Below are 23,359 nucleotides of genomic sequence, written 5' to 3'. Positions count from 1 at the left end.
TTTAAAAAAGCAGTGATTATATCCCAGCATTCAAGATGAACCACTGTTAAGAATAAGACCCAAGTCAATTAAAAATTGAAGGATGGTGCTTTACTAAAGGACAGCTGATGAGGATGATAACGATTATAGCATTGCAACAATCCTAAAACTACAGTTAGAGTAGGACTTTCCTCTGGTGTTATATTGTCATGTAGAGATAACTTTACGCTAAAAGGTAAAAAAAAAGCTTTAAATCTAAATAATAACATTTGGGTTTAGCACACAGGGAAGAAGTTTGGTCAAACTTTGATCATTTTAGACCACCCCAAACAGAAATCCCTTCACTGTGGTGAGTTTAACAAATCTTTAAAACTTTACAATAGTAGGATGTAACAATACATAGAAAATAACTACCTAAAGCCAGGGGATCATATTAAAATAAGTATTAATGCACAGAAACAGCACTGGTGTATTTTGATCCTTTTGTTCATATCCATATCAAACCGATTCCTGAAATAACTGATGGAAACCAAGGAGGCAGAGACGCAAATAGTATTTGCCAAAAAGAAAAACGAAGAACCAATAAGGCAGACTTTTCTGAGTTTGTCAGTATTTCTAGTCATGAAGTCGAGATTGAACCACAGGAACTAGGACATTTTTTAAAATCAAACAGCAACCATAATTTATAACATCTGTATAATTGTGCTATTATATGAGGTGTGGAGGAAGCTGCTAAAAAATATTTCATGCACAATTTCTAGATTTCACATGGCAAAGCAAAACAAAGTTAAGGACCAGCGTGACTGTACAGGATTTGGGGATTTGACATTGTTCTGATGCAACACTTCAGTACACATAAAAATGAAGAGATGCAGGAATGAGAGAGTACTATGTAATTATTACATCAGAGGTTAAAAGATGCCTAAAAACACAGGCTAAAATGAGTACTATTGCCTAGTACATTATCTTCAAAACTCAAAATGACAATAATTTTACTGCATAATTGCTTTTTTTTTATGTTTTATTGCACTCATTAAGACGAGCAGCCTTTCTCTCTTTATTCCTTTCTAACTACTTGTCTCCATTGCTCCTGGCTGCTGGCCTAAATCCCTCATCCAAACTTATGTGCAGAACTGGCAATGGTCTGGAAACAGCTGGTTGATCCCATGGTGCATCCCTTCCCACTCCCAGATGTTAATGCTTTTCAGAGATGGCTCAGCAGTCTCTGACAGAGGCCTTGGCACTGGTTTCCCATGGAGCCCCTGTAACTGGCATGAGGAGGTCATTCCTGTACTAAAGGGAAGGCAAATGGACCGTGCAATGAAGAAGGTAAGAGGCTGTAACCATGGGACTATCATAAGTGCAAGGCTTTCACCACTTGAAAGTTTGTTTTTGCTTGACACCACAAACTTCAGGATATGTGCATTCAGATGGTTGTTAAATCTCTGTATGTCCCTAAATCCAGTGGGTCAGCTCAGTTTGTGACTTTCCTCTGAATTTATTTTCTTTCAGGGCATATTCCCTTTGGTATTAGCCATGTACAGCTAACTGTAGCACACGTAGTATCAGATGGTGTAAATGGCATGGTATCCATGCACCTAATTTGGAGTAAGTATCTGCTAGGACTAAAGTATTCTTGCCTGTACAAAGGCAAAATGTAAACATAACCTTTGAAAACAGATATATCAAAGACAAAGCTGACTTGCTGTACCAGACTGGTAAGAAAGAAAAGCAACCAAGGGAAAAAAAAACCAGCTCTCACCCTCAAGTCTTTGGGTAACATCACAGACTAAAGCCCCTAACCCTGCATTCAGTGAAGTGGGATTTCAGTCAAGATCAGTGGGATTTTGCTCAGTTTTGGCAAAATTATCTGATCCTTCCTGAAAGGCCATGTACCAAACAAGCAGGAATCACTGCAGGCAATAATAACTGAAGTTGCAGCACACTGGCAGAAGCATGTGAAACACGTTCTGGTCAGAAGAATGGCTGTCAATTAAGCATCATTTCAGATGAGACCCAGACCAAATCTGGATGCACTAATGAACAAAAAAATTAATGACACTAAGTGCATGGCTGCACTTGTTCCACTAGTCTTGAGGGTAAGGTTGCCAGAGGGGATGAAGAATCACAGTTTTTCTTTTGAGGGCTCATTATATGAGATGCAGTGCACTTATTTAAGTGCAGGTCGCACTGACTTTGACTGCACTGCTTACTGGGGAGTTATGTACATGCATAAGGAACTCATAAAGTTAGACCCACAGGCTGCCCACTTTTAAAGGTGAAGCATGACCTCTTTTTAGAAAGTTCTCCACATGCACACTGGAGAATATTTTCCATAAAAGATGGTGTCTTTAAACTCTTGATGATCTCCAGGTTCTTGTGTGTTGGCAGGGTTTGAAGAATGAATGGCAGAATAAACAGACTGGTCACCTAACACTTCCCATCTCAGGGTCCCAAATTGCTTTGCAGGGTAACTGGGTAGTGTTAACTGCCCAGCTGCACAGATGGGGAAGCAGGAAGGAGGTCAAGCAGCCACGCCAAGATACTGCAGTGAGTCAGTGAGGCAGCTGAAAGGACCTGCTGACTCCCAGCCAGGGTACTGTGCCCTAATATACTTGGTCTTGCAATATAATATTTAAAAAGAGTCACTCCAACGTGCTTGAGAATAGGGAAGTTGATATTAGGGACATCAGCCAGGGAAGCAGCAATACATTATTCAAACAGTTTCTTCATCATTCAGATCTCTGCTAGATGCCAAGACAGCTCTCCAGATTTTATTTTTTCAATTTAGTACAGGAGCTTCAAGAAAGAAAAAAAAAAAATGACTGGAATCAATAATCCAAAGCTATGCTCTCTGCTATTACAATGAGAAGTCAGAATATTCAGAATACCAAACTCGTACGTCATTTCAGGCCATTTTGTTAAGTTTTGTCTTAGATTTCAGGTTCTCTAAATGGTGTGTAGCTTTCCCGAGAGCTCAATAATTCATTAAGAACTGGTACAGACTTTCAAGACTAGTAATTCATATTTGATAGCCCAAAGCCCTCAGAGACAGTCCTCAAGAAACATGGGCGGGTGGAACTACAAGGCAGAGTTAAATCCCAATGTTTTTAATAACTAATTGAATGTAATAGCTTTTTTTGCTGATGTCAATATATTCAAAGCTTTCCAATTAAGTGTAAAAGAAGTCAAAATGAAACCCAAAACAAATATCTCACTAAAAGCCAGCAATGAAAAAGACTACAGATGGAAAATAAGCAGTCATAAGCCGATCAATACCATAGAGTTACTTTCTGAGATCGTGGATATTCTTACATAACTTTGTCAAAATGTGCTCAGTAGATCATTTTACTCACTTCATTTGCATGAATTGCTGAAACCAAACCAAACATTCACCTTCTTCCCACATATTTCAAGCACAGACCTGTGGCTGACGTCCCTGTGGCAGCAGGCTTCAGGCATGGCTTCCCAGTTAGGCAGTTTGGCTATTGGGAACTCCTCCAACACCAGGAACTAGGCACAGGATGGAGACACACAACACTGCGTGCCATGCCCAGTTTGGTTGCTGTGCCGGCACCACATCAGGATGCCGTGGGGTTGGTTTGCCATCAGCTCTGCTTCCCATAGCATTTCTTGTGGTTTAGAAGAGCTGCAGGAGAACATGATCCGGGCAGGGAGTCAGATTTAGCAGGTTGTTTAATTCAACATCCACTGATTGCAAAGACTGTTAAATTTTCCTGTCTGAAGGGAGAACTTAATCCAAACTGTCTTATTAATGTAGCTATATTGCATATTAAACATTATGATATTTACATATACCATGCATATATTGTACTCTCATATAAACGTATATTCATGTAACTATATTGAATTCTTCATTATAAATCTGGAAGATTAAAAAAGTACAAGCACATGCCTAAAATTAACTGAAGCGTTTGTTTTCACCATTAAGTCAGTTGGCAATGTAAGCAAGAACCAGGCTGTACAAAGGCACATGGGAACACATTAGTCCCACAAATAATAAAACATAATGATAATGGTGCTCTGAATAGAACTGATTGTGAAAGCAGGGCAAGCACTTAGATAATTTCATGCCAGACAAATAGCCTGCCCACAATAAGATATTTTCACAGCCAAATACTAATTGAATCAGTCAGCCAACAGAGAGTGGCCTAAAATATTTGTTCTGCCAGTTTTTCAAGTTTCTAATTTCAATACAGCTCTTCAAATCCAAACATTTAATTGAGCAGGATCCTGCACTTCTGCAGGCAATGAGAGATGGCAGGAGAAGAAAAGCTGGGAGACTGACAGCAGATTAGGAAGCAGTGAGCCAACACCACCCAAAAATGTGTCAGGGCCAGCTTCGCTTTCTGCAGGAATTAGATTTCCCTTGTGGGTTTTTTTTTTTTTCATTTCTTTGTTTCTTTTTGTCCCAGAACTGCAGGCATGGCACTCCCTGGCTTCTGGGAGGGGGCTGAAGGCAGGCATTAAATGTTATGAGAACAGATAAAAGAAAATGCTATTATCAAACAGTTTGCATTTCAAGGCAGGTTAGTCTTGGCAGAGGGAGACATTTCTTTCTGTGTTTAAAAGGCTTGGATTTCTCCTATTTCTGAGTGGGATGTGGTTATGCGTAAAGCTCTTTCCTCTCCTGACTGGAGATAAGCTTACCCTCACAAATTTGGACAATGAGAAAAAGAGCAATGATGATTTTTTTTTTCAGTTGGTTTCTCTCACTGACAGGTTTCTCTGCTGCTGCTTCATAACACACAGAAATGCCAGCAGTCTGCTTGCAGCATGTGTGCAAAGAATTCCTTGGACTGAGGGATGGAAGGAAGAAAATGCGTGGAAGGAAATCCCAGTGTAGCCATCCCAGCCCCGTTTCTTATAATTCCCATGAGCTGAGCTAACTCTGCTCCAAGCAGAACTGCCCATGACTTCCCCATTCTCAGGACCAGATTCCTTTTTGCCATTCAGTGGTTTTCAGTGCTAATGCAATTTAAAGGCTTTTTTGTTACATTCACAGGATTTTCAGCCCTGTTTTCACTGGGGTTTGTGAAAAGGCAAGATAGCACTCTTGCAAAGGTGGATGCTGGCAGTGCTTGTGAAAGTGGTCACCTGTGGCAGGCAGGTTTTTCAGCACCAAGGAAGGAAAAGACAGCTAATGAGCTCTGATGAAGCTCAAAGCCCCATGCATGGCTCTCAGTGGGCTCAGGGAGTGTGTCAGCTGCTCAGAGGAGCAGGAGCAGCCTGAGCCTGTCCTTCAGATCCCTGACTTGTGAGCACAGCACCGTGGTGTGTGCTCAGCCATGAACACTTCACTGGCAGTTTATCTCCTAGTGCTAATCAGAGAGTGAATATTGTCCAAGATGTTATTTCCTTTTGTCCTCCTCCAAAGTCAGGATGCAAAGAGCTCCAAACCCCCTCTTCTGCCAGAAACAGCCTCCAGACCTTGATCCTCATCTCATCTAAGGAGAGGCAGCTGCCAGAACAGCATTTATTTCTCTCATGTGTGGTGGCATCAACATCTGACAGGAGCTGAAATCTTTGCCTGGGCAAAACGAGTCCTTGGCCACTGTAGAAGCTGCACATCTGGTGACAATTCATTCTGCTACCCTAGGATGCACACACAGGAAATGTGGGGTAAGGGGAGCACATACAAACCTGCCATAGAGTGGGACAAAAAACAAGGAGGCAAAAAGTGAATGGTGGGACACCAGCAAATACCTTAATTTGGGAAACACCCTCCTGAGGACTAACCAGGGTCACCACCTGTTCTCCAGAAATGCTGTTTGGGACCAGGGTGGCCAAAGGGAAGTGGGACTGTAGCCCACTCCACGCCCAGGGCCTGACCTCACGGTGGGCACTGATGGCTTTGACCCTTATGTCTTTTAGGTTGGCAATGGACAAAAGGCCATTACGACCACCATCATGTGAAGAAGAATTTGATACAGGCAGTACATGTTGATACAATTGAATCACACCTTGGGAACTGCAAGGGACCCAGTGTGAAAGGCCATTAGTTTTCTGAATGTTGAGCACTATCAGTGAATATATAAGCCTAAATGCTCAAACTAGTATGAGAATGTACAATAGATGAACTTGAAGGTGCCCAATGACATGTTTCTCAGAAACTTGCTTACGGCATCTAACATCAGCCAGGTTTCTTGGATCACGTTCTTGAACTTAGCTGTGTAAACTCCAGTCAAATTGCACTTCCTGGATCTCATTCGAGAAGATTTCAATCAGTGAAGAATTTAAACTCAGTGTGCAAGAGCCAGAGACAAAAGGATTGCATCACTGGTGGTTTTCTTGCTTTCCTGCCATTGTATATAAAAGCAGCATTAAAGCTCTCCCATAAATGGGCTTTCCAGATACAATATTTAATTTCCTCCTAAAGATTCCCTCTGATAAAAGTGCTAGAGATGAATCCGCTGGAGGAGAGTGGCTGTGCTCTCAGCCCTGATGTCTCAGCTACCACACAGGGATGCAGTGAGCTCAGGTTCTTTGTCTTTGTTCTCAGACACCTGCATATCTACACAGCATCTAAGTCCCAGCTAACAAAGTTGGCACCTGATGCTATTTTAGTTAATAACCTTGCTCATAAGGCTGACAGTGTGGCTAACATGAACTTGGAATATATCTTTAAGGGTATATTTGTACCAGACCGTGGGTGATAACCAAAGCTGAATAAGCAGCAAGAGCAGAGAAAGACATGACCCGTGGCACACCAGATGCTCTGCTGATGCACTTGCTGTGTCTTTTGACCACTTTGACATGAAAAGTAGCAAAGTGACAAAAACCCCATCCCAACATCACAATTGTCCTTGAAGATGTGAATTGCTGATACTCATCTAAATTAGGACACAATTCACGTTATCGGTAACAAATTATGCACAGTAATGAATGCTATGAACCACAACAGCACTTTTCAGACAGCTCAGCTGCTCCAGATGAGAACTGTTTAACATGGGCTATGGACAACCTGTTTTATTCTTTAGATAATCTTCAAATAAAGCCCAGATTTGACTGAGACTACTTTCGTTTTGTAGCATAGGCTCCTGATTTGTACATAAACCACATTCTGAGAGATATTCATTAGTAAATGGATTATCTCTACGTTTATTCCTATAACCATTTGCAGTTCTGACTGAATCGTCAACAGGTTTAAGAACAGCATGAGAAAAATTCTCCCTCTCATCCATTGTAATATGGGAAATGACAGGATGCTATTCAACCACCTTCCCTTGAATATCACACAGAGGATCCTCCTGACAGCTTGGAGGAAGACAAAAAAGAAAAATATGGAAAAGGAGAGGGGAAAACAAATCTCCCCATGGAAAATATTTTTTTAAGAAAGATGGTGGGCTGAGTTCTTCTGCCAGGATCCAGTGTCCAAATCCTTACTCACCAGCATACACTGAGCTACTCTAACAAGCAAGGGTGGCAGAACCAGAGAAACATGGACACAAGTCCCCTCTGTGTTGCCTGAGCACCCACTAAAACTCTGCAGCCTGCAGCCCTGTTCTGAAGGGATGCAAACAGTTGCTCACCACAGCAAAGTTCCCCAAACATCAGGCTGTGGAGGAAACTGCAGTACCTTCTGCCAGCCACTTCTCATACAGTTGCACTCCATAGAAATACTACGCAGCGGTTTGAGCCCAGCTCTCTCAGCTTCTGTCACTTCCAGATTGCAAATTGCTCTTTACAAGTCAAATCAGACAAGACAATCACAACAAAGGAAGACAGACATCCTGCCACCAGCATGTGGGAATTCCTGCATTTCCATCTACCAAAAATTAAGATTTGGAAATCTCACCTCCGGTTCTCCTAACTCCTGCCATGATGGATCATTCTATTGTTGTCACTTGTTTTTACAGGTGGTCCGTGATCTGCTCCAACAGACATACTACAGATTCCCAGTCCAGCTCCAAAGCTCTGCAGGCACACCCCTCAAGCATCAGGAACCTAGGAGGCAGTGGAAAGCAACTACAAATTCTTGAAATGCAACCAGCTTTTTGCCTTATGTAATTATAACAATGGTTACATTTTGTTAGAAAACAAGTCTATGAGGAACTTTAAAATCCATTCTCGTTTAAAAATTACTCATTTCCACCATAAATTGCATTTCTGTGTTGCATTCTGAGAAGACTGAAACCCAGCAAGTAATTGTCACTGAGCTATCTGGGTCTGAAAAAACATCAGCAGCATTTGCCCCAGAAAAGTCCTTACTTTTCATATCAAAAAGTCTGCTGCAGTCTGCTGCTGAAGGCTATTTTAAAAGAGCCACTTCCCTACATCTTAATCAATGTTTAAGAGAACGTGTTAATATCAGCCCAGGTAATTAAATTAGACATCACAAGAAGTGCAGGAGATGTCCACAGTGATGGGAGGATGATCCCATTTCAAAGTAACTCACTTGAACAGTTAAAGGGGATTTTTTGTGATTTGGAAACATGAAATCCAGCAATACTTGGATAAAACCAAAGCACTGTTTTTACTAATGATTAGCTGCTTCTTTTAAAGCAACTGCACTTTATGTGGACAGCACATTAAACTTTGCCATCAGTGTTTTCACCTCCCTCATTTTCTACTTGTGGTTTGCTTCTGTTACCTTCAAATATATTTTATGGTTTATTATACAATTGGATATACTGATAGTGTTTTACTTGTGGCTTTTTAATTTCTTTTGTTTAGATTATACGGAAGAAAATGTATGAAGAGTAACAGTAAATTTTATAAGAAGAATAAAATTTTAGGGCCTTTGTAAATGAGATAGATAAAAATAAAAGACACAGACATAGGTTTGTTTTGCTAAGGACTGTAGCCAAGGTTGAGTATGAAATTCTTCAATAGTAAATCTCCATTGTTTCCTCCTGCTATTTACAGCAACAGAAATGTGGAATAAGTGAGAAAATCTGCTTATTATTGTGTTACCTTATGCTATTGTCTATGTGAAGCAAAGGATTAAATAACTTTTGATGGTTATCTCTCCTATGAGTAGTTTTTCCCAGGATCAAGTGATTTGGCTTGCTCTAATCATTTGATACTCTTACAGTCAATTACAGAGGCATTAAGATATACATCATCCACCTGTAAAGTGAGATTTATTTTGGATACTTTATGTTCTCCATGGCCCAAAAGCTTGCTGTACATACTAAACAAGTTCCAGGGCTATTAATGGCAACCTTTGGGGAGCTTGTTTTAAAATGCAAGTATTGTGCATGAGCAGTGGCCATGCAATTAAAAATAAGTAACTACTTAGCAGGCTATGTAAAAAATTTTTAGAGGTTCTCAGTAGAGTGTCATGGACAACACCATCATGCCATGTAAATCAGCAGCAAAATTCCCAGACATTTTAACAGCTGTAATAATTTCTTCTGTTTCCAGGAATCCCTTAAGTGTTTTTTTTCCCCATGCAACATAAATCTCTAGTGGGTTAGGCTGAAGCTGCTATTGTAAAGGTGTTGTACACGAGGAGACATTTGTTCTAACCATAGAGTCATTTTCATAGAATCATAGAACAGTTAGGATTGGAAAGAATCTTAAGATCATCTAGTTCCAACCCACCTACTGTGGGCAGGGATACCAAACACTAAACCATTGCCACCCAAGGCTGTGTCCGACCTGGCCTTGAACACTGCCAGGGATGGAGCATTCACAACTTCCCTGGGCAACCTATTCCAGTGCCTCACCACCCTCACAGTAAAGAACTTCTTCCTTATATCCAGTCTAAACTTCCCCTGTTTAAGTTTTAACCTGTTACCCCTTGTCCTGATGCTACAGTCCCTAATGAAGAGTCCCTCCCCAGCATCCCTATATGCCCCCTTCAGATACTGGAAAGGCTGCTATGAGGTCTCCACGCAGCCTTCTCTTCTCCAGGCTGAACAGCCCCAACTTTCTCAGCCTGTCTTCATACGGGAGGTGCTCCAGTTCCCTGATCATCCTTGTCCCTCCTCTGGACTTGTTCCAACAGTTCCATGTCCTTTTTATGTTGAGGACACCAGAACTGCACACAATACTCCAAGTGAAGTTTCACAAGAGCAGAGTAGAGGGGCAGGATCACCTCCTTCAACCTGCTGGTCACGCTCCTTTTGATGCAGCCTAGGTTATGGTTGGCTTTCTGGGCTGTGAGAGCACACTGAAGCCGGCTCATGTTCATTTTCTCATCGACCAACACCCCCAAGTCCTTCTCCGCAGGGCTGCTCTGAATCTCTTCTCTACAGATTTTCAGAGTATATTCAGACTCCCTTGTTAGATGTAGCTATACCAGCTCACAGTATAACACTCCTGGTACATTTTGTAGACATACACCAAGTATAATGACCATGTTAACAGCCTGGCCTAAACTACAATGCTATGGCTTAAAATGGGTGTAAGCATGATGCAAATATTGAAGGTGTGCCTCGGCTCATCACTAGGGGAAACAAGGACTCATACAAGCATTGCTGCGTCCTTCAGCCTCTCCCCTGCCACAGATGTTGCTTCTCACCCCTGCTCTCCCTCAGTCTGCTTGGATTATTTTTGCTTTCTTTATTTACCCCTTGCCCTTCTCTGCTCTGTGTGATCAGTACGACATTTTTTCCTGAGTTTTGAATGATGAGATCCCAGCTGTGCATATTCTGGGGCTGGTATCTGAATGGAATATACCTTCAACAAATAAGCACACCCAGCCCTGCCTGCCATCTGTCCCCAGCTCTAGAGGTGTAAGAGAAATTATAATTGTTATTCTCTGCAATGAGTATTTGGTATTTAATAATGATATTCTACACTCCTTGTGATAAAATAGTGTAAGCCAAAAAACAGAACCTGTATTCTCTGTTTTAAAAGCCCCAGCATACAGGTACCATCTCTGCAGCTTAGCAAACCAAGAATGCACAAGAAGCCACAGAGTAATTCATTATAGAAAGCCATGTCAAACAGGGTTTGGGGCACATTGGATGCCTCATTTTCATCAGAGGTTAACCCCGCAGCTAATTGAGGAATCATAACTCGACTTTCTGATTGTTCTCTGTAGGACTTAACAACCCTGAGAATATCCACTTGCATCATTTTGATGACACTGAGACTTTTAATCAGGCACCACAGTTTGCAAGGGCTACAGTGTTAGTTATCTGTTATAAATAGTTCACTGCCAAAAAATATCAGATAGTTTCTGCAATTTTTATGGTAAGAAGATTTAATGAAATGAACATACTGGCATTAGCAGATGAGCTATTTCAAAAAGGGTGGTCTTCAGAAAGGTTCAACGTGCTGTAAACTGTATGATATGCTACTTAAAAATATATAATCACTATGTTCCATGTTCTGCAATGTCTGTGATGCTAATGGAAGCAAAGATCCCTTGATTTTTCTGCCCTACTGTCATTTCTTAATTCTGGAGTTGCCCTGTGGAAGTCCCTACCAGGGGGAGGACTGAACCAGAGAAGAAGGTGACGGTGTGGCAGTTGCAAGGGCACTAATGCACAGGGGAGGGTATGCAGACATGGCTTTCATAGCAAACTTTACTGCCAAACTACTTGGATCTTTTTCAGGGTTTTTATCTGGATTCAGAGGTACAGCAATTGAGACAATCACATCTGTCCAGCTCAGTGGGTGAGATACAGTTTTCTTTGAACTGACTGAGAGAAATTACCATTAATATTGATATCTGCTTTTGACTTCACTTCATACATTTCACATGCAGCTTATACTTTTGAGAAACAGTCTTGTGGTTTATCACTCAAGTAGACAAAATGAGTTTGGGTATACATCTTAGGAAATTCTGCTTAGGAAATAACACTGATCAGATGCCAAAAGTTGTAAAAGATGAGTATATGAATAAAAAATGCCAATCTGCAAGATAAAATATTCCTAACTATAAATAATGAATATTAATCCAGCAAAAATGGAAGACATAAGTGGGAAGCATTATTAAAAAGATGGCTATTAGTCTTTATTTATATCCTTTAGCTTGATAAACACTCATTGTCTCCTCAGTCTACCTAATTGCAACTGCAGAATTGTTGCCATGGATGCCACCAAGGTATGCAGATTGATAGTTTCTGGTTTTTTAATGTTTCAATGGTTCTTCATACAATACAAGTGGAAGCGCCACCAGAATTCAGATCAAAACATGCAGTTAGCTAAGTGGTGAGACTCAGCCACTTTGCAAGTGGACAAGAGCAGAACACAGTTGGTTTATATCACTTGCAAACCCTTTTGTAAGACTTCAGCTGCTCAATTAGCACACAATGCTGTAGGGAAGGGAGAGGGAGCTTTGATGAGCTCGCCTCCAGGGCAAGCGGCATTGTGGATGTGGGGTGACCTGCCTGCACCCTACAGCAGTGGCTGCCACAACAGGATACTGTCTCGTTTCACCATGCTCTGCCACCAGCCCACAAATCTGGGCTAAGGAGCAGCAGGCAGGTATTGTAAGCAGCAGCCAAACTGTGTATTTAGCAAAATCACCACAGGTTCAGCTCTTGAACTAAAACTCAGTGCTGAACAGCAGTCATTGTCTAGACTTGTGTCAGTTCTCAATTTTCCCAGTGATGTGCCAAATGAAACTCTTGCTTTGCTATCTACCTAAGGTCTGCAAATGCCATTGACCCATAGTAACCAACCGTCCCACAACAAAAAAGAGGGGCTTTTAACAAGGGCAGGTAGTGACAGGACAAGGGGGAATGACTTTGAACTGACAGAGGGCAGATTTAGGTTAGATATTAGGAAGAAGCTCTTCACTGTAAGGGTCTGGCACAGGTTGCCCAGAGAAGCTGTGGCTGCCCCATCCCTGGCAGTGTTCAAGGCCAGGTTGGACGGGGCTTTGAGCAACCTGGTCTAGTGGAAGGAGGGGGTTTGGAACTGGATGATCTTTAAGGTCCCTTCCAACACAAACCATTCAAGGATTCTATGCAGCCAGTCAACAAGCTTTTCAAAAGTAGCACTATTACAAGCAGTTTAGTTTATCAGAGAAGGAGAGAGAGAGAAAGAATGCGAGAAAAAAGAGTGGGTTTGTATTTTGCTTCACCACCTGCTTCTCATGCCTTTCCCACAAACTGTTTACCTTTCACAGAAGACCATGCTGCACAGACCTCCCCAAACTGGTATTTTAAAAGATTCCTAAGAAATCAGATTATGACCACAATAATCAGACGCACCACTCCCTCACAGTCCTTTTTTACAGATTTGCAAAGAAGAAAAATTGCATGTGCTGGCACATCAAGGGATGTTTCCCTGTAAAATTATGTTCTTCATCTCAATTACAAAATCTATTTCTGCTACTCCATTCAGGACCAAAGAGGAACAAAATAAAACACCATTTCCAAAGAAAATTGGTAGTCATGCTGGTGACGCATACTTGGTTTTTTCTCCCACCCAGGCTTTTCTGAGCCTGTCAGCCCCACCAGGAGTGAGCAGGGCTGAGGATGGCAGCTTGGGCTACTAGGGACCTGTTGGGGTTTCTGCATGTGAGCCAGCAGCCGCAACAGCAACAGCACTTACAAGGTATTTCACAAGCCTGTTGTGACCATTAATTATACCCTATTTGCAGAGAGCTTGGAAGATACTATTATGTGAGCAGCCTTTAGGAAATCATTTAATACCCATATATAACTTCCACACAAAGTATTATTTAACATTGTTCTACAAGCGTCAGTACTGAAATCCATTAAATGCCAGTGGCACAAATGAATAGCTTTCTCACATTCAAAAATGCTAATATATTTAGATAAGAGCCCAGAACAATAGAATTTTCTATTTATTTATGTCAAAAGCGTAACAAACTCAGCAAGTCATATTTTAACTACTGAGCTAGGTTATTTCTAAATCATTTCAGATTAATAATCCTCCAAATTGTATCAGGCTTTCAGCAACCTGGTGTAGTGGAAGGTGCCTCTGTCCACGGCAAGGAGTTTGGAACTAGATGGTCTTTGAGGTCCCTTCTGACCCAAACCATTCTGTGATTCTATGAATGACAGAATTCTGTCTCAGCTGACATTAAAAAGATGAGAAGAAAGTATTTTAGTAGGGCTTCTTTAACCTCTTTTTACTTACTATTTCAGTCTCTGTCTTTGATAAAATAAGCAAAAAAATACAAAATTAGTGCCACTGCAGGCTGTGGTTGAAGGTGCATGGTTTCTTTACAGAGCTTTTCCCACTAGTGTCCCAAAGGTAAGTAAAATAGTATGAAAATGCATGTTGCAACATGGAGACTGCCTCTAGGTCCTGATGTGACCAAAGTCTGCATTGACAAAAGGGCATTCACTAATATACATACACATTATTTTAGTCTAGCAGTCTATAGTTAATACAATAAAATTTTGCAATAGAATTATATGTTGGAGTCTAGCAAGAACAAAGACAAAAGCTCTCTGGGAAAAGAATTATATTTAAGCTGAGTCTCTCCTAGCCTGTGTTAGCTCTCTTGCCTCAAGGAGTATCAGCAGTGGCAGATTGACAGCTGGTGTTTGACCATTCTCAGAGTATCAAACGGGTGGCATACTGCTCAGAGCAGCAACAGTGCAGAAAACATAATCAGTATCATAAAAACAAGACCCAGTACTAATTTCTTTAATGCAAGGCTGAACTGGGCAGTTACATTCCTTGCAGTGATGCTAATCCTGTTTGAGTGTCTAATGCCAAAGGTAGTTCCAGTAACATCAGCTGGCATTCTCATGTCTTTTGGCTTTCTATCATCCATCTATCCATCCATCCCCAAGCACAGCATAGAAAGGACTGCCAGGTTCATGACTAACAGCTGGTCACATCACCAGTCAGGAGGCTATACTACTGGCAAAAACCTGTGACAGCAGTAGTGCTTATTTTCTCACAATAGCAGAAAGAGAGCAACAGGGTTTGACAAGTGGTTCTCACTGCCAGATACCTGTATCACCCTGCTGGGAGAAAAGTAAGACTTCATTTGGTTGACCAGCACTGCTGCCTTCTCCCGTCTAGAGCTATGTTCATAGACTCCTATACTGGTTTGGGTTGGAAGGGAACATAAAGATCATCCAGTTCCAACTCCCCTCCACAGGCAGGGACACCTTCCACCAGACCAAGTTGCTCAAAGCCCCGTCCAACCTTACCTTAAACACTGCCAGGGACAGTGCAGCCACAGCTTCTCTGGGCAACCTGTTCAGTGCTCTTGTTTTGTTCCCAACATTTTGCACTAGATGCACTGGGTATTTTTGTAATGCATCTTTATTGCTAAAAAAATAAATCAGCAAGCATCACAAAATAGACACGCACAATATTTCACTGCTGACAAAGCAGGACAGCAAAGACCTGTTTTGAATGGCTGAAAGAACAAGAAATTCTCATCTAGCTTGCAGTAAATTCGCAAAGAGCTATTTGATGAATAAATTAGCTAAAACAGCATCACTTGCTTTACCTGCAGCTTTTGAGGACAACTTGCTTGTTCTCACATGGTGTAGTCAATTATAAAAATGCAAATCAAAACAAGTAATAGGCTCTTTCCAAAAGAAAAATAAAAATTGAATAACATTTAAAAGTCCTACAAGACCAAAACAAATAGTATCTGTAATGGTAATGGTCTATTTAAAGAAATATTTTACTAGAAAGGCATTTGCTTCCCTTCCATTCTCAGTTCTTTGCACAGGCTCCATCAGCAGACTGATCACCAGCGTGCCAAGTTAGAAATTCATAGGTGAGCCCATTTCACAACAGTTAATCTCCTGGTTCCCACAGTCTGTATAAATTGCTGTACCAATTCAGTACCTCTAGGAAAATGCAGACATCTGCAGCAGTAATGCCTACAGGGACTAATGCTTTGGAAATGCCTGCTTCGCCAATGGCCGGTGATGAAGACCACTAATGAACCCAGCATTTCCTGGGCTCTAGGAAGAGTTAGGAGTATCTGGAATGATGCATTAGGAGTGTCCCCAGGAACAGTGTCCCCCCCAGGTGCACACACATCACCAAAGGTAGGATGGATTCCCATGGATACTCCATGTTTCTTAATGGTGGGGTTGATCGAGGTGTCTTGTTTTAAACACCTTGCCTACTTTAGCTCCTCTTTCTCATCGGGTTTATTCTTTTAAATTAGTGAAACAAGCTAAAGTAAAAATCTCTCATCTCCATTATGAAACACAATGCTTTGGGAACAAATGTGCTATGAAATGTTGATCTTTTCCTCACATAAAGCCAACACAGTCCTCGGACTGAACCATTCTCCCTCAAAATCATAACAGCTTAGTCTGAGATGTATACTCATAACTCTTCTAGTTTTGTAACATATATATTTCACCAGTAAAGAACTGGTCCTCAGGCATAAAGTTTGATCCTGTTTTATGTACCAGTGGCTGAAAACTTAGATACATAAATGCTGCAGCATCAACCTCTTTTCCAGTTGCTATTCTTTTACTCCGTCTGAAAAAACTTCTTTCCCATGTCCATTATAATTCGAGGCAGAAGCAGAGACTCCATATGCAACACCTTTGAGCATCATTCAGTTATGGTAACCATTTTACCTTTACTGCCTTTTCTCCATCTTCTGTGGTTTATTTCACATGATTTTATCTGGCCTCCAGTAGCCCTTTCCCCTACAATAGCACAGGTCAAGTGCCAGAAGGGGAGGAACGATGAGATCAAAAGCTCAGTCTGGATTTCCGAAGCCACTCTTGCATCTACAGTATGTGTGAGCCTCTGAATAATTCATTGCTTAGGATATTATAGCACTGTTTTTGTAGGTCACGGTTTTCAGCGACAGACGTTTAGCATACAGCAACTGCTTTAAATTGCTACACAGAGTGAAATTTAATCCAAATCTGTGAATTATTCGGAAATGCTAAAAATAAGCTTAAAAAAACCCTAGCGAATGTTATGCATGCTCTAGGAAGCACAGACAACGATTTCACACACTATATAATAAAGAAATAGCAGATCACCTGCAAATGCTAAAGATGTTTTGGACACATTCAGGGGGATGATACTGTGTGGAATGACTAGGGCTGAAAGATTATGTTTCAAACCACAAATGAGTCAAAAAGAAGCCATAAGGTATAATGCCACCCAAGCACAATTGCATTCTCTCAACACTCAGTGACATGGAATTGGACTGCATTGACCATCATTGCTATGAGCTCCCTAAAAGCTGAGTGGTGAGAGAAATCCTAAAGCTATAGCAAAAATTTGAATCTGCTCAGAAGGAAGGGTGTATGCCAGGGACAGGCAGTGTCTGTAAATTGCAGCCACTGACCACACAGCAACCTTCAAGGCACTCTGCAAAAAGATCCAAAGTCTCTACTTCAGTGTTTCAAGAAAACTTGATTGAAAACCACCATGCAGCATACTACCCTAATGAGCAGAGATATACCATGTGTCACCTGCTTGCCAGCCTCACATGCACGCAGAGGGGACTTGTCTCCAGTCTCCTTTAGAGCATTGCTCCCTTCCTCCCCACAGCAGAGCAGCTCTTTCCCCACCAACTGGGCAGAACTCTGTACCAGCAACAGTCCGTCAAGGTTCAAAATGCATTTTATTTAATAGAAATATTTCCCGAAATATCTTAACCAGACCCTGTGGAACCCTATTAACTATAGATGGTAGGGTTTTTTTTACCTAATTCTTCAAATTAGTGACAGTTGAAAGAGACTTGGAAAGGGAGCAGCAGTTTGCTTTCCCACCCAACAGCTGGAGGAGGAACAGGACAGACCTTGTTTGACTGCTTTGTATAACAAGTATAAAAACTTGGCATAAGATTTCACTCGTGTGAATTACTAAAAATGTATTTTTATTCATTTTTAATTTGAGTTGTCAGTCATAAAAGACCTGCTGTGATTATGGCTGCTTTTCATTCACGTATTTGAAGAAACCTGCTTTGACAGGCACATTTTCATGGTTACGCTCCAAAGCACAAAGTGTAGCTTGGATGACAAGCTGGATGGCCAAACTGGCAGGCAGGGTAAATGATTACAACACCTTTCTCAGTGGGATCTGGTGCAAGAGAAGGGTACTACCAGCCTAATTCAAAGAAAGCTCACCTTTTCAGTGAGCTTGTACTCAATACAACTGTGATCCATTCCCAGGCACTTTAATAAAAGCAAAAAATCCAGTACACTCTTTTGATAGCATGGAAATTCACCCTCCCATGCAGCTGCATTTTAAATAAGGCTCCTTTTCCAGATCAGCCACCTCATTACACTCGTGAAGTCCATTTCATCCATGTACTTTTTCTTTCTTTCTTGAACTGTAATGAAGTAGCATGTAAAGAAGGACAAATATGTAAAGGATTGCTCTGTGATAGGGCACTTTTAGCTAAAGCTGTCTCTGCCGACCAGATTTTTGGCACTGCCCATCTTTTGAAGGAACTGTTCTTCACTGGACAGTGACAACAGGAATGCAAAAGGACACTGAGAGGCACAAAAGGAAGGATCAAACCTATTTCATGTGACACTAGAAGGATGCGGATGATTCAAGAGGAGGAAAGTGTAACTTACAGAGATCTCACTTCCTTCTGAGCATTTCACAAGACAAGAAAAAGGCCTGACTCTCAAAGACTGAGTATTTCTGTGTGAAATATGTTGGAGAGCAGTATTTGGAGATGTGCCCAGGCTCCCAACACTGGTGGGATCTCAAAAAGAGCTGTCTGCACCATGTGCAGACAGTTGTGAGAAAAGCCTCGTCTGTGTCTACATCAGCATTTCAGGCAAGCACCACACTTCGCTGAATGGCTGGGGGTCTCAAATACAGGTTCTGAGTGTTACAGGCTTTACCAGAGCTCATGCTTGGTCTCTCCCTTACACGTGCAACAAGCAGGACATACCAACAGCAACAGATAAAGTCCCTTTCCTGCTGCTTGCATTGGGCATTCCAAAGAGCTTTGCAGGCCATGCCTCCCACATCCAAACGGTCTCAGAAGGGAACTTAAGGAACTTCTTACTGGAGTTCTTTAATACCAAACTGGGTAAACACTGAACTTTTAGATGTGACAAGCAGACCAGAGAAGCAACAATGAGTTATCTTGCCTTTACTCCAGGCTGTGTGCAAATTAAGGGGTATGTTTTAATCATACCTGGATTTCAGCTGCTGTACTCAGCTATGAAGACACTGGCAAGCTGGCAAATAGCAATCATCCATGCCAGCTTCTCCATCAGTAGCTGCATCAGACACAGAACACAGGAGGAAGCACTAAAACACAAAGTCTTCCAGACCCACCCACCCCCATACATAACGTATCACAGACATATTTATCCTATTTCATATAGACATTTTAATCAAGTGTAATACAACTGAAGAAGACCACTTTACATGCACCAGCTGAAGAGAATTACGTTAGACTTTCCAGAACCAAAGACAACCACTACCTCAATTAGAATAGTGCTGTGTTCATAGACCCTAACTCTGCCTTAAGCAGAGAATGTAAGAATTATGGACTTGAATAATTGAGACAAATGGGTTTTTAACTGAGGAAAGGTTCACATGGTTAAAGAACACAGGTGAATCATTCCACCTGCTACCAGTGTTTGAAAAAGTATGCACAAAGAGGCCAATAATACGCTGCATCAACACAGGTAATAAAATATAGGTTAAATGTAGTAGATTAAAATATAGTATTTTAATCTACAGTAGTTTCTGTGCAGTGCAAAGTGAAAAAAGGAAGTCACTGCATTTGATGACAGGTATATGTATAGGTGTACACAATGAAAATTCAATTGCAAATACATGTGTTTTCATACAGAAGCAGGTTTTAGAGTATAGTCAGCTACTGTGGCATTTATCAAATCAAATACCAAGACTATAAGTGCTTAAGGATATGGACTTTAAAAGCATATACATTCATTAAAAGTGAATGTTTCATCACAATTTTAGTTATGACATAAAACCACTTCACATTTTTCTAAACCAGACTTTTTTCCTGATAAATTATATTAAGCAAATTAAGTGAGACAAACTAAACTCCACCATCTGTTGCTTAACCACATGTGACTGCAGGCCCGGTCTTCTCTAAACACAGAAGAAATACTGCAGAAAAAGAAAGCAGCTTTATATATTTTGTAAAGACAAAATCCCGCATAATAGTTCTTTCTGTGGTTCTTCTATGTGTACATCTGCAACAGTAATACAGATCAGAGGGAAGTGCATAAGATCACAGCAGCATTTTAATCTTTTGTTTTCTGTCAAAGTTTTTTTATATGCCTAGTGAAATTACTTTTGTATGATCAGTAATGGCAGCACATAGCTGCATTCCTTGCAGGTAAACACCAGCTAGTTTACACACAAGATTGAGATAGCTTATAAAAAACCTAGGAAACAGTAACATCTAAAATCAGATATAAAAGAAATCATGTTTTCTCCAAATCAAATAAAAATGCTTAAATAACTTATTCCCCGCACTGTTAGAAAATAAGGCAGTGCTGTACAAAGAGAGCCCAAGTACCCCACTGTATGAACTAGAAACTGCTGATTTTTATTAGGTGTAAGTTAAACAGCAGGAGCACTGGTGGGAAAAAAAAAAAAGAAAAGGTTACTGGATGTCGACGCGGGAGTCATGGACAACACAGGAACGATCAATGTGGTCAGCGAATGGCAATTTATTACAAAGCTTTAACTCCTTATATACCATTTCTTACAGGCACTTACAGTGATTTGGCGTATTATGATTGGATACATGTCTTGAAGACCCTTAGCGACTAACACACAATTGGTTAAGCACAGGTGTGAGAACCTGACCTCGAAAGCTTGCCAACAGTCCACAGTTCTCATTAACTCAGTGAATTCCAGCTTCTTCTTATCTTGCTTGCTTAAGCTTCCTTGGACCTCTCACGGCCTTGCTGTATCTTTCCGGATTATTCAGAGTTTATGTACCAATTACCCATTCTCCCATGAGAACACTGTCTCCACAACTGGACTTTGTTATAGTTTTAACTGCACCTTAGTTCTGTCTCCTTTTACCTTTGCCCCTAAAGCACAGACAAAAATACTACAAAAAAGACTAAATCAGAAAATATCCCATGGATATGAAACATTGTTTTTCCAGAAGACAGTCATATCTTGTATGTAAGCACAAGTCACCTTTCCTTTTTTCTTACTCATAACACCCACCAAGTGTAAGGCTTCCCTGTAGATCTGAAACACACAGGGAACAGCAAACTATTCTGTTTTAAAACCTGGACCACCGCCAGTCTCTAAAGTGTTAAGACATCAAACTCCACCAGCAGGCTCTAGGTGCATCTTCAAGGAAGCATTACCAAACACCATTGATCACAATGCCAGCCACGCAGGTATCATAAAAACACAAGAGCAGCCACCACAGTGGGGCTGCCACTGTACAAACAATACAGAAAGAATATCCTGTTGGTCCTTGCAGAAGGAAATTAGAATGCTGATTAATACAGCAAAATTCCTTAAATTAATTCCAAGCTTTACCTGTGGCAGACGACTCCTCCTTCTCGAGAAGACTAAGGTAAAAGGTAAAGCCATGAGTAAGCAGACATATCACTCTGTATAGTGTTACAGATCCCAGTAGGTTGAGGGAGGAGATTCTCCCCATCTACTCCACTCTCGTGAGACCTCACCTGGAGCACTGTGTCCAGCTCTGGGACCCCCAACCATTCTGTGACTCTATGACTCCTATAAGAATGTATGACGCAAGATGCTCTTCTGAGATACATATCTATGCATAACAGAGGGCAGACTCTGATGTTTTCCATGGGCATTCATACCGTTTCTCTTATGAATTTTTTGTTCTGCAGTAAGAGCTAAGATCACCCAACAGTTTTCCCTTTGAGCTGAGGAAAAACACTGGCTCTTCCACTGAAACCTTTTCTTTCCCACCCCTTTTTTCTGTCCTTCCAGTTTTGACAAAGGTGCCCAGCAGGCTCCAAGGGTCCCTTCTGGGTGGTGATGGGGAACTAAACACAGAAGAAACAGAGAGCATATGCCCTCATCTCACAAGCTCCACTTTATGAGAAATGAAGCTAAAATAACCATTATCTAAAGGCTTTGTAGGATTAGGAGTTCAGAAATCAATTCGGTTGCTCCAGCTTACAGGGGACTTGCTGGCTGCAGCCACCAAAGCGTGATTGGTGCCCATGTGCAGCCAAACAGAGGAGCACAAAGGACCAAATGGGCAAAGACACTTCGGAAAGTAAACACCTTGGATTATTGTTTTAAAGCATTCCATAGCAGCAGCAGAAAACCCACAAAACATTTTTATTGAAACAGAAAAACATTCTCAGATTTCTACAACATGCCCTAAATTCAAACTCCCTGTTAGTGGATGCTATGCTTCCACTGAAGCTACTGTGCAGCATAGCAAATAAACTTCAAATAAAATTTGAGCAAAAAAGCACAAAGAGAAGAGAACCTTGCATGCAAACCTGATCAGCACGTTGACAAGAACAAACATTAATTAAGCTCTCCTTCCACTATCTTCCAGACAGCTGTAGGATCCATACTGAGACAATTTGCAATCATTTCAGCTTTACAATTTAGAGACTATACTGCCAAAAGCCATTAGCAGCAATCTTTATATAACATGGTTAGGATCCAGTCTTCCATGCAATCATATGCTGAAACTTCAGAAGAATTTTAGATGTTTATTTATAACATATTATCTTCAAGGTCCTGCAGTGTACTTGCACTCTCCACTCCTTCCCAGTCTGTGGTAGAAATAATAGTTCTGATATGCAATCAGCACTGCTCACACTCGTCAGAGCCCTCATGGGGATGTATGATGATGACAATAATTCAGAAGCAATCTTTGCAGAAAACACATTTAAGCCGCAAACTCTTCGCTATGGGACTCAGAGAGAAGTTCTGGTCAGGAAAAACTTTTGGTTTTTGAAGAAAAAACCAAAACAAGCCCCCAGAAAGCACGCATTGGTGCAAAAGGAGAAGTCCTAAAACCAGAACACAATTACGAACAACAACAAGCTTGTCCCTGCCTCTTCAAGCACCTGAGCCCACACATCACTATCAGGTAAGTGCTACAACTGCTGTCAGCTTTGCTCTGATCTAAAACAGTTATTTTAATGCTATGAAGCATGAGAAAAGGCACCATTCCCACATTAGCTTCCCATAGTGATGAAATAGCTATGCATCAACATCCTGCTGTTGTAGGAAGTGTCAGTTATCACAGTACTAGCTCCCTGTGCAGCATTTGCATGGAAGGCAGCTAGCTAACTGCCTGCTACCTCTGCCCTGGTAGATGCTGGAACTCTGTGGGACAAGATCCCCAGTATGGGAAGCTGATCCTCAAGGGCAAACCCACAGCTGGCTCTGCTCCAGTGCTGGCTTGGACCAGGCAGCCTAAGGGGACTCCTTCCTTCCTCAGAGATAGATTCAAAGGTGGTCATGAATACAACCAATCACATGATTCCTTTCTGAAAATATGCAAGAACCCTCTCCAATTAAGATTATTTAAGAAGTGAGAGGGAAA

This window comes from Neopsephotus bourkii, unplaced genomic scaffold, assembly GCF_033783945.1.
Source record: "Neopsephotus bourkii isolate Nb327-2 ecotype Australia unplaced genomic scaffold, CSIRO-AGI_Nbou_v1 NB_1181, whole genome shotgun sequence".
Lineage (NCBI taxonomy): Eukaryota > Metazoa > Chordata > Aves > Psittaciformes > Psittacidae > Neopsephotus > Neopsephotus bourkii.
This window is presented reverse-complemented; position numbering follows the sequence as displayed.